Source organism: Anser cygnoides, unplaced genomic scaffold, assembly GCF_040182565.1.
Source record: "Anser cygnoides isolate HZ-2024a breed goose unplaced genomic scaffold, Taihu_goose_T2T_genome scaffold_51_1, whole genome shotgun sequence".
Taxonomy (NCBI): domain Eukaryota; kingdom Metazoa; phylum Chordata; class Aves; order Anseriformes; family Anatidae; genus Anser; species Anser cygnoides.
The window spans coordinates 391,386-401,833 of NW_027103074.1; positions in this window are offsets into that span (position 1 = coordinate 391,386).

Sequence of the window (10,448 nt, forward strand, 5' to 3'; positions counted from 1 at the left end):
AACATCCCCTTTCTCTTAAGCCAGTATATATTATTTTCTATCTTTTAGGTGGAGCTTTAGTGACTCTAGTCAAGCATATCTTGGTTATGATTGGTAAAAAGTTTCCTCGCTTTCATTTAAAGGTATAGGCTCCGAGAAATTCAGAGTGCATGCTCCGGTTGCACCTTGGAGGTGGGTAGCTTTCTGAGTGGAGGTGTGTTTTGGTATTATAATGATATTATAATGAGTAAAGGTTCACTAGAGTGCAGTTTTTTGTCAAAAATATGACAGGTCTTTGGCTCAGGGTAGCAAATGTGCAGCTTATCGGTCTCTGTGTGCAGAACAATTCAGTCCCCCTCTTGTCACAGAGCCTAGCCGCGGTGTCTCCATTCTGCTCTACGCTCTGTACTGTTCCTTAGAGTCAGCACACCAGGTTCCCCCAGTGTGATTAACATCTAAGGTCGGAGGCCTAGGGAATGCTTAAGTAGTACAGCTACACTCCACCCTGGAAGCTTCTTCAATGATGTACATTTTCTTTAAAATGTGAATATTAGTTTAATTTTTCTACTTTAGGCAATTACTCCACAGCAGTGCTAGGATAAAGGTTGGACCAGATGATCTTAGAGGTCTTTTCCAACCTGAATGATTCTATGATTCTATTAATCAAATATCTTTTCTTTCCTAGCAATTAAAAATAAATAATTACTTGTGTCTTCCCATAAAAGAAAGTTACACGTTATATTCTAATTTATATGACTGTCCAGTTGGAGAAGCATTTCTTTTTGTTTCTTTAAGAACTATGCTAATGATTTCTTCATAGATGTAATTCTTCAAGAATGACTTACCATGTTACCAACCTAACTATACATAGTTAAATTATATATACATATATATATTTAACTATATTTATTTTTGTTACCTATAAGTAGAAATCTTTAGTGAACAAAGTATCTGTGTCCTTTTATACCTTGGAATCCTATGAACTCATCGTTAAGACTGCTACATATCTGCGAGCTGGGTAGCTCCCCTTTTGAATTGTGACATCACACAAGGTGAAATTCCCTAGAGGTACACATCAGGCTTCCTCATACTTATGCATTACCCACCAAGAGCACCCAAGTCCTTGAACGAAAACAATCCATGTAAATTTACCATGTAAACCCAATACAGCCTAATTGGGAATGAGTGGCAAAAGCACCCTATTGTGACTGGCCCTTAGGTTCCATGCATACTTGACATAGACTACCTCAGGAGAGGTTGTTTCAAGGAGAAAGGGAAGAAAATAATCCAAATCCTTTTGAAAGCTGTTTTTTTTTCTGAAAGAATAGGTGAGGAACTCATGGTGTGCATATGTCCTTGGATGTGTAAATGACTTAGCTTAGTATGCATGCCTAAATTGAAACGATAAGATAAAAAAGAACGAGATGACCTGAGCATGTGCAAGAAATGGGTTCAACCACTGAACAGTGAGGAAGACTATTAATGACCACCAGAAGACCACAAAAGACAACCAGTAGAAACAATTGCGCATGCGTCAGGGACACTTACATATTTCAGTGAGTTACAGGAAATAGTATATGTTAATTCTTTCTTGGAAATCTAATGAATATGTATATGCTTACATATAATCCCTGTAGCTTGAACACTTCAGCATGCACACTAGGTGGAGCGATCCCCTGTGCATCTGGCACCACAATTAAAGAATGCTTGCTTACTAAAACTCCAAACTGATTCTTAGAGAATTTCTTTGACCAGATTTTATGGTATTAGTTTTGGCAACCCAGATGGGACTTAGCTCTTGAGCCTTGATGGTTCCTGGGATTGTGGAACCTCAGCGAGCACCAGGGGATGCTCAGAGAGGACCCTGATCCCTGGACCAAAGAGCCCCTGAGTGAAGACCACTGTTTTGTAAGTACAAGGGCATTCTTTTGGAAATTTTGGTTACCTGCCCTTAATCACAGAATCACAGAATCATCTAGGTTGGAAGAGACCTCCAAGATCACCTAGTCCAACCTCTGACCTAACACTAACAAGTCCTCCACTAAACCATATCACTAAGCTCAACATCTAAATGTCTTTTAAAGACCTCCAGGGATGGTGACTCAACCACTTCCCTGGGCAGCCCATTCCAACGCCTAACAACCCTTTCAGTAAAGACGTTTTTCCTAATATCCAACCTAAACCTCCCCTGGCACAACTTTAGCCCATTCCCCCTCGTCCTGTCACCAGGCACGTGGGAGAATAGACCAACCCCCACCTCTCTACAGCCTCCTTTAAGGTACCTATAGAGAGCGATGAGGTCGCCCCTGAGCCTCCTCTTCTCCAGGCTGAACAACCCCAGCTCCCTCAGCCGCTCCTCATAAGACTTGTTCTCCAGACCCCTCACCAGCTTCGTCGCCCTTCTCTGGACTCGCTCGAGCACCTCCATGTCCTTCTTGTAGTGAGGGGCCCAAAAGTGAACACAGTACTCGAGGTGTGGCCTCACCAGAGCCGAGTACAGGGGGACAATCACTTCCCTAGACCTGCTGGCCACACTGCTTCTGATACAAGCCAGGATGCTGTTGGCCTTCTTGGCCACCTGAGCACACTGCTGGCTCATATTCATCTGGCTATCAATCAATACTCCCAGGTCCTTCTCTGCCAGGCAGCTTTCCAACCACTCATCTCCCAGCCTGTAGCTCTGCTTGGGGTTGTTGTGCCCCAAGTGCAGGACCTGGCACTTGGCCTTGTTGAACTTCATACAGTTGGCCTCAGCCCATTGGTCCAGCCTATCCAGATCCTCCTGCAGAGCCTTCCTACCCTCGAGCAGATCGACACATGCACCTAACTTGGTGTCATCTGCAAACTTGCTGAGGGTGCACTCGATCCCCTCATCCAGATCATCGATAAAGATATTAAAGAGAACTGGCCCCAGTACTGAGCCCTGGGGGACTCCACTAGTGACCGGCCTCCAACTGGATTTAACTCCATTCACCACAACTCTTTGGGCCCGGCTATCCAGCCAGTTTTTAACTCAACGAAGCGTATGCCAGTCCAAGCCATGAGCAGCCAGTTTCTCCAGGAGAATGTTGTGGGCAACAGTGTCAAAAGCCTTACTGAAATCAACGTAGACCACATCCACAGCCTTTCCCTCGTCCACTGAGGGCATCACCTTGTCATAGAAGGAGATCAGGTGAGTCAAGCAGGACCTGCCCTTCATAAACCCATGCTGACTGGGCCTGATCGCCTGGTTGCCCTGCAAGTGCCGCGTGATGACACTCAAGATAATCTGCTCCATGAGCTTCCCTGGCACTGAGGTCAAACTAACAGGCCTATAGTTCCCCGGGTCTACCCTCCGGCCCTTCTTGTGGATGGGCGTCACGTTTGCTAGCCGCCAGTCGACTGGGACCTCCCCTGATAGCCAGGACTGCCGATAAATGATGGAAAGCGGCTTGGCCAGCTCCTCCGCCAGTTCTCTCAGTACCCTCGGATGGATCCCATCCGGCCCCATCGACTTGCGTACATCCAAGTGCTGTAGCAGGTCGCCAACCATTTCCTCGTGGATAGCGAGGGCCACATCCTGCTCCCCATCCCCTTCCACCAGCTCAGGGTACTGGGTATCCAGAGAACAACTGGTTTTGCCACTAAAGACTGAGGCAAAGAAGGCATTAAGCACCTCAGCCTTTTCCTCATCTCTTGTAACTGTTTCCTCCCGCATCCAGTAAAGGATGGAGATTCTCCTTAGTCCTCCTTTTGGTGTTGATGTATTTGTAAAAGCATTTTTTGTTGTCTTTAACGGCAGTAGCCAGATTGAGCTCCAGATGAGCTTTGGCCCTTCTAATTTTGTCCCTGCACAGCCTCGCAACATCCTTATAGTCCTCCTGAGTGGCCCGCCCTCTTTTCCAAAGTTTATAAACCCTCTTTTTTCTCCTAAGCTCGAACCACAGCTCTCTGTTCAGCCAGGCCGGTCTTCTTCCCCGCCAGCTCGTCTTTGGGCACATGGGGACCGTCTGCTCCTGAGCGTTTAAGATTTCCTTCTTGAGGAGTGCCCAGCCTTCCTCAGTTCCTCTGCCCTTCAGGACTGCCTCCCAAGGGACTCTGCCAACCAGTGTCCTGAACAGCTCAAAGTCTACCCTCTGGAAGTCCAAGATAACATTTTTACTGATCCCCCTCCTGACTTCGCCAAGAATAGAGAACTCTACCATTTTGTGGTCACTCTGCCCAAGACAGCTCCTGACCACCACATCTCCCACCAGTCATTCTCTGTTCATGAACAACAGATCTAGCAGGGCACCCCCTCCAGTAGGCTCGCTTACCAGCTGCGTCAGGAAGCTATCTTCCACGTTCTCCAGAAACCTCCTAGACTGCTTCCTCTGAGCTGTATTGTATTTCCAACAGCTATCTGGGAAGTTGAAGTCCCCCACAAGAACAAGCGCTGGCGATTGCGAAACTTGTGCCAGCTGCTTGTAAAACGCCTCATCCGTCTCATCCTGGTTTGGCGGTCTATAACAGACCCCCCACCAGGATGCCTGCCTTGTTGGCCTTCCCTCTGATCCTAACCCATAGGGACTCAGCCTTATCATTCCAAGCCTCAAGTTCCACAACATCAAAACACTCTAATATAGAGAGCCACACCACCACCCCTTCTGTGCTGCCTGTCCCTTCTGAAGCGCCTATAGCCAGACATTGCAGCACTCCAGTCATGAGAGTGGTCCCACCACCTTTCCGTGATGGCAACCAAGTCATAGCCTGCCTGCTGCACGATGGCTTCCAGCTCCTCTTGCGTGTTACTCATGCTGCGAGCATTAGTGTAGATGTACTTCAGTTGGGCCATTGCCCTCTCCCCCGGCCCTGACATTGTTCCCCCTGGCACACCTCTAAAGAGCCTTATTTCATCCCCGTTCCCCCTTCTTACCTAGTTTAAAGCCCTCTCAATGAGCCCTGCCAGCTCCTGGGCTGGGATCCATTTTCCCCTTAGAGATAGGTGGGACCCATCTGCAGCTATCAGGCTGGGTGCCCAGTAAAGCACCCCATGGTCAAAAAACCCAAAATTTCTGTGTTGGCACCAGCCTCTGAGCCACGTGTTTATCAGGTGGGCTTTCTGGGTCCTCTCTGTACCCCTCCCTGCCACTGTAGGGGTGGACGAAAACACCACCTGTACTCCCGCTCCATCTACTAATCGTCCCAGTCCCCTGAAGTCCCATTTGATAGCCTTCAGGCTTCTCTCAGCAATTTCATCGCTGCCAGCCTGGACTATCAAAAGAGGGTAGTAATCAGAGGGGCAAATCAGGTTGGGAAGCTTTCTGGCAACATCCCTGACCCTGGCCCCAGAGAGGCAGCAGACTTCCCTACGGGTAGGGTCAGGCCGACATATGGGGCCCCCTGTTCCCCTCAGACGGGAGTCACCTACGTTGATTACCCTTCTTTCTTTCTTGGTGGAGGCAGTCTTGAGGCCTGGAGTCTACTTCTTTGCCCTAGGCAACCTCCTGGGTGGACTTTCTACCACATCTTCACCCACCAGTCTCTCAAGCTCCAAGGCCTCAGAGCTGTTGTGTACACGCACCTGGGAAGGCGAGGCTGGTAGGGAGGGGGGTTGCCTGCAACGCTAAGCAGGGACTTGTTCCCATTCCTCCTCATCTCCTAGGTCCCCTCCCTCTGCCCGACAGCGACAGGGCAGGGGGTCCACCCCCACCTGGGGTGTCTCACCCCGGTGCCTTTCTTTCAGGCCTGGCAGGGAGTTGCTCCACCAGTCTATCTCCCGCTCACACTCCCTGATGGCCCTCAACCTCTCCACCTCCTCCCTGAGCTCTGCCACCAGGCGGACCAGGTCATCCACCTGCTCGCACCTCACACACATGGTGTCTCTGCCACCCTCAGATGGCAGCAACAGGCTCAGGCACTCCCTGCATCCAGAGACCTGAACTGCTGCATTTTTGAGTAAGCAGGCAGTCTGGGTCGCCACAGAGTTTCTAGAAGGATCTTTCTGCCTAGTGCAGACCATGGCTGGTTTAGCTACAGGTAGACAGCCAGCAGATGAGCTATTCTCCTGAGCGGGGAGGGATGCTCTGCCCTGTCCGAGCATGCCCTGCCTGCACGAACTGCCGCGCAAACTGCCACGCTATGCCTTGACTGACGTGCCACGCCCTGTTTGCCCACTCTGTTCGCCACACTCGGGGTCGCTCGCGCTCCCTAGGGGCTGCCTTTGAACAGGAGGCGCAGAACGGCCGCTGCTCCTGGCTCCGCCCACGCCTCGCCAACCACTCTCGCAAGGGCTGCCTCCCCCTCGGCTGCCTTGAGTTACCTCGGGGCAGGAAAAAACCCCTCACACGCCAAGATCCCCCCGCTTTGCTGCGGAACACATCTGCCCCAGAGCCAATCGCCTTGGTGAGTGTACACCCACCACTGCAGCACGCTGTGGGTGGTTCTCACGTGCTGGTCGCCCCTCCCCATGCCTGGTGGACAGTGACATGTCGCTCTCCCCCAGGCACAGGGAGGGGCAATGACGCTGTCCTCCCACAGGCTTTTTCTAGGCAGAGGGCATGTGCGCAGTCGCCGTTGCTCTGGCAACGCCCACTCCCTGTCAGTCTCTCCCTCCAGAGCTGGCAGGTGCTGCCTGGTCGCGCTGCTGTCCCGGGCCACCCCTGGCGAAGCAAGGGCCCGAGATCCCTCTGTAACTCATGGTCAGGTGCTGCGGCTGTGGCTGCACCGGCTCCGAGGCGGCCAACCTCGATTACTGAGGTCTTCCACCATGCCAGACAGACTTTAACAGCTTGGCTTGCTTGATTGCAGCACATGTTTCACAATCATGGATAACTTGTGCAATAGTGTTCATGGTCGGGTCCACCCCATGATGATGAGCCCATCTGCATGTTGCATCTCTACCTTGATGGCCTGAGGTGTCATGGGCCCATCGGGCTATAAATAATTCACCCTTATGTTGCCAGTCCAGGTCCACCTGAGCTACTTCAATGTGAACAGCCTGATCCACCTGCTGGTTGTTTCCATGTTCTTCAGTGGCCCAATTGCTTGGTATGTGAGCATCTACATGGCGTACTTTTACAACCAAGTTTTCTACCCAGGTGGCAATATCTTTCCACAATGCAGCAGCCCAGATGGGTTTGCCTCTGCGCTGCCAGTTGCTCTTCTTCTACTGCTATAACCATCCCCAAAGGGCATTTGTGTGAGAAACACTCTGTAGCCAATAACATAGGCTCAGGTGAGGAGCTCAGTGAAGTAGCATTTTTATTCGCGACTGCAATGGTGGGCGTCCTGCAAGCAGGAGCGCGCCTACTAGTTACATAGTACAGTTTATATACTTTATCTCTCGACAACCGGGACCCTCCCCTGTGTGAGAAACAAAGTTGTTTTTTTTGCAATAGAAGGTGTTTTTGCAGTGGAAAATTCCACTAACCTTGCATATTCAAAAGTGATCGTGCAGGCATAGCAGTGGCATAGCAGTGGGGAGTATGTTAAGCAGATAAGGGGAAGGTCCCACTGTCCCAAAATAAGGAGGATAGTTAAGAAAAACAGGATGAGCAGTATGAAATCAGTAAAAACAAAAATCATGGGCCCTCTAGTCATGAGAGAAGGAAAAAAAAAAGGAAAAGGAGAAATTAATGGTTGGTCAAATAAAATTGTACATGTATGGTATAGAAGTGCGTCTAGTAGGTTGTAAACCTGTAGTACTCAGCCAATGAGTAAACAGGGAAGAAATCAGGTGTCAGGTAATAGGGAATATAAGGTTATGGTAAACTTTTACTGTACACTCCTCCTTGCAGGACGCCCGCCATTGCAATCGCGAATAAAATAGCTTCACAGAAGATCCTGTCTGAAGAATATCATTTGAGATTTTTCTCACAATCTGGGGGCTCGTCCAGGATCTTGTCACCTACCAGAGAGTTCTTGCCACCACAGAGAGGAAGGTGCACCCCGCTGATTTCAGCGGTCCCGTCAGGGGTGGTGGGTTGTCTCGGTATGGCCGGCAAAGGACCGAGACTGTTAATCTGAAGACAGGCTATGCAGAGCACTGCGGAGAAGGGAGGCTAGCACAGACACACCACAGACATAGCACGGACACAGCCCAGACACAGTACAGGCACAGGGATAACTGCTGATAACCCGGACTGGGAATTCCGTGCACGGACCGAGGTAAGGCAAACTTTACAGTATAGTGCCTCAGGGTGAGTTCAGGGAGACTCATATGGAGTGTGAATGAGATGCACTTTTAGCGCGAAGAGACTATGGAGTCCTGATCCGCGGTTCTGTAGTCCCACGAGGGGCGCGGCCAGAGACGGACGAAGCAAAAGAGAGTCTCGGGGGTTTGGGCCCTTAGGTGTACGGTACCCGAGTACGGTGAGGTGAGTGCTTGGCAGTACACCCACCTCTGTCCTAATCCTAGGTGAAGGTGTGTGGTACCCTGTGGGTCGTAAAGTCCACAGCAGCACGTCAGGAAGAGATGGGAATTAAGGGGTCCAAGAATCAGCAGGTTGGGGGTGGAGACCCCGGGATTGTGCCTAAAGATAGTCCTTTGGGGAAAATGATAAGGATTTGGAAAAACAACCCAAAAACTAGGGAAAAAAGATTAAAAAAAAAAAAGAAAATGAAATGGTTAGATATAGTGTAATTGTCTGGCCTAATAAAAACCAGTAAATAGAAATAAATAATAAAAGCCAATAAATAATAAAATAATAAATAATTAAATAATAATAACGATAAATAAATAATAAATAATAAAAGCCAATAAATAACAGCCAATAAAAGGAACTTCAGTATTTTGGCCAAAAGAATGGGACTGATGAAAATTCAGGTTTTAAATTTATATGTAAACAGTAAGTGAAGGGATGCAAGACAGACTCCTGATGGCTCTTGAACAGGAGACGTTTATTGACATTTTTCACTACTACATATACTTTCCCTGTAGCCCCACGTGCTGTCCACGCGCCCGAATCTGTCATACAATTGGTTAGAGAGCCTCAGACACACGCCTCAAGCCAGCCAGCAATTGGCCACTGCTCAAAGCTCATCTTTAACACTGTAGCCAATTTACTTTATCTCGACCTTGCTCAAGTTCTTGGTTCTACCGCTGTTTTCCTCATTATCTCTAATTCAGGGATGTGTGAAACAGTGCAAAGCTCCCTGCGAATTCCTTTCACACAAATAAGACTTTTTTTCGGAGAAGGAATCAAGTTATGCTCCCTATAATCCTAATATTGCACTGGAAGCAGCAGCAGCTGCTCTGGGTGGGGAGACAGGGACTGCAATTGACGCTGTCCCTGGAGAAGGAGCGCACTCCAGGCTCTGGCAAGAATTAGTACAATGTAGAAGAGAGATTGAGAGTTTCGCCTTCCCTGATACTAACAGTACTAAAACTAACTGTGTCTACCCACAACACAGAAATCATGAGAGACTTGGGGTCAGAATGAGAAAGTAGTCGGGGATGAATCCTGAGGACCCAGTGGCCTAAGGGCTCTTTAAAAGTTCATTTTGTGTTAAAACCTGTCTAGATATGCAGAAAAAACTCCAGAAAGTGGGAGGATGGAGTGAACAGTGTAGGTAGTATGAAGGTTGTCCTGGTTTCAGCTAGGATAGAGTTAATTTTCCTCCTAGTAGCTGGTAGGGTGCTGTGTTTGGGATTTAGAATGAGAATAAGGTTGATAACACACTGATGTTTTAATTTTTGCAGAGCAGTGCTTACACTAAGCCAAGAACTTTTCAGCTTCTCACACTGTCCTGCCAGCGAGCAGGCTAGGGGTGCAGCAGGAGTTGGGAGGGGACAGACCCAGGACAGCTGACCCAAAGTGGCCAAAGGGGTATTCCATACCATCTGACGTCATGCTAAAGAATTAATATGGGTGGGCTGGCTGGGGTGGGGAGGCTGACTGCTCGGGGATAGGCTAGGCATCGGTCAGCGGGTGGTGAACAATTGCATTGTGCATCACTTGTTTGTACACATTATTATTAGCAATACTATTATTATTACTATTTTCGTTTCTTTCCTGTCTTAATAAACTGTCTGTATCTCAACCCACAGGTTTTCATTTCTTTCTAATTCTCTCCCCCCATCCCAGAGCGGGAGGGGGGAGAGTGAGCAAACGGCTGTGTGGTGCTTAGCTGCCGACCGAGGACGGAGGAAGAGGGAGGAAGAGTCTTCCTCCCAAAAAACTGAGGTGCTTTTGCAGAAACATTTCATGGCTCTGCTGACTGAAAAGGAAAGACCTGTCCCTGTCCCTGCCCACCTCACCTTCCCATCTACCCTTATATAGCAGGTATGAGGGTCTAGAACACGACAGTCAGAACAACGAAGTAGACAAAAGCCCGTCCCAGTTGGAGAGGGTGCCTAAGGCAAGGCAACCTACCCCCTGCATTGCTACATCACCTGTCAAGAAAGAAAGAAGGGTTATCGTCATGGGGGACTCCCTTCTGAAAGGGACAGAGGGCCCGATATGCCGACTGGACCCAACCCACAGGGAAGTCTGTTGCCTCCCTGGGGC